The sequence below is a fragment of the Lucilia cuprina genome, chromosome 2, assembly GCF_022045245.1.
Source record: "Lucilia cuprina isolate Lc7/37 chromosome 2, ASM2204524v1, whole genome shotgun sequence".
Taxonomy (NCBI): Eukaryota; Metazoa; Arthropoda; class Insecta; order Diptera; family Calliphoridae; genus Lucilia; species Lucilia cuprina.
The window spans coordinates 66647408-66649869 of NC_060950.1; the positions used below are offsets into that span (position 1 = coordinate 66647408).

Consider the following 2462-nt stretch of genomic DNA (forward strand, 5'->3'; position numbering starts at 1 on the left):
TTCTAGTTCTGTTCTAGTTCTGTTCTAGTTCTGTTCTAGTTCTGTTCTAGTTCTGTTCTAGTTCTGTTCTAGTTCTGTTCTAGTTCTGTTCTAGTTCTGTTATGGTTCAGTAAAAGTTCTATTCTAGTTCTGTTGTAGATCACTTGTTTCTTGGCACTAATTTGCAAATTTTCATTTATTTATTTCCACAATTGTATTGATTTTTTAAATTATTCATTACTTACAAATGCTAAAATAGAAATGACCATAACACCTAAACGCACCGAACAGTACAAAAAGTAGGTTTCCATCCACAGCATGGCCATGACTAAGGAAAGTTTTTAATTTATTTTTTTTTAATTATTTTTAATTAAAGTTTTTGCAAATAAAAACTACATTTTGCCAACTGTAGAATGGTTTTTTGCTTTTTTTAATTATTTCTTCTATAACTTTTAGGCGTTTAATGAAAAATACAAACAGCGACTGTGTAAATAGTAAATACAACTAATTATTGTGAATTTTTTATTTAAAAGACAATCCATGAAATCGATACATTTGATTCGTTTGGAAATAGTTATTTACAGGCAACAAACAATTAGCTAAATGATAAAGATCTGACAATATTATACAATAAAGAGTAGTGTAGTGTGTAAACAATATGTAGAAATAAAATAAACATGAAAAATGTTTTAGTTGACCACAAAATACATGAATAAATGTTTATACAACTCGAAAAATAATAATAAAATGTCTCTGGAATATTACTTTGGTCAGAGAATTCATCAACATATGCATGAAACTTTACCACAAAATGGTTTTTTGTGGTTGTTTGAAAATTTTACTTTTACTCTCTATTGTATGTGTAGTTTTTGTTTGACTCTTTATAGAAAACGTCATAAATTTAGTGCATGTATTTGCATGTCTTTGTTTAAAAAAATAGTTCAAGGTTTGTGACGTCAAAACCAACAAACAGTTTTGATGACTAGTTAAACCTTGACATATTTTAACAAAGAAAGTGAAAGGCGTATGAGTGATATTTGATATTATGAAAAATTTTGGTTATTAATCATACGCATTAGAAAATTTATTTTTAAACGTATTTAGTAACTTTTAAAATATTCTAAAAAATTATTTTAAAGAAAATCAATATAAAAAAATTCTAAATCCTTTACATATTATCCTTTAACACATGAAATCCTTTTTACAAACATTTGTAATCTCTATAATTCTACATTCTTTTCACTATTATTCACCAATCGTTACAGACATATTTTATATCCATAAAATACATTTGCCAAGCCAATTGACAATGTCGTTAAAATATTCTTGTTACAAATTTCAACAGAATATTTCTGTATTTTTTTCTCTATTTCTCTGAAATAGAGAAAATGCAATTCTTTTTTATATTATTGTAAGCAATTTAAGTTTTATTGTTACACATTGAATTGCTTAAGATGCCATGAAAAATGCCAGAGGAGTGAATACAAAAAAAAAAAAAAAAAAACGAAGTAAAGTAAAGCTTAAACAAGAAAATTCTATTGCAATTTATGCAAAACATGTTGTAAGACATTTCCGTCTTTAAAAGTCAATGTAATGGAAGCTACATAGTGTGTAGAATGATATACAGAAAATGCACAAGACACATTGTTGCAGGAAATTTTAAACAAATTGTGTTATTTAATACAAATTTAAAGTATAAACTAAAATATATTTAACAAATCTAAAGTAAGAACTGAAATTATAAAATTATTTAAAATTCTCTTTACAAACTAAATAAGTTAATGAATTTTTACCTTAAACTAAAAAAGCTTAAAGCTTTATTTACCAATAGTTCACAATTTAAACAATAGATGTCTCTCTATCTAATATAAACAAAAAATTACTGGTAACTTTAGTTCATATTCTGTCTTATAGTCTAGCTAGTAGAATTTATAGTTTATATTGTAGTATATTTTATAATCTAGATTTAATCCACGTCTAGCTTCAGGACCAGTCTATTTAGTTTTAAGTAAATTTTACGGCACGTTTTTTATCTAGAATATATAGTTCGGGTTATAGTGTAGGTTATAGTCTACCTTAATGTCTTTCTTATATTTTAATTTACGGTCTAGTCTAAAATATTTTTATTGTTAAGTCAAAAGTCGAAAAGTCTAGTCTAGTTTATAATCTAGATTATTGTCTATATAAAATCTAATTTGCAGTCTAGTCTAAAGTATATGTAGTTCTGTTAATATCTAGTTTGTATTAAAGTTTATTGTGTAGTTTATAGTCTCGTTAATAATCGAGTTTATAGTCTAGTTTGTAGTCTAGTTTATGGTCAAGTTTATAGTCAAGTTTATAGTCTAGTTTATAGTAAATTTTATAGTCTGGTTTTTAGTCTAGTTCATAGTCTAGTCATAGTCTAGTCATAGTCTAGTCATAGTCTAGTCATAGTCTAGTCATAGTCTAGTCATAGTCTAGTCATAGTCTAGTCATAGTCTAGT

At 25.8% G+C, this 2462-nt stretch overlaps 1 protein-coding gene across 1 annotated transcript in view; it reads right to left on the reverse strand.

Annotated features, from left to right (window-relative positions):
* LOC111684693 (cyclin-dependent kinase-like 1) overlaps window positions 1-2462 on the reverse strand; it is an 8866-nt gene that overhangs the window by 5624 nt on the left and 780 nt on the right. The gene's annotated exons all lie outside the window — the stretch shown is intronic.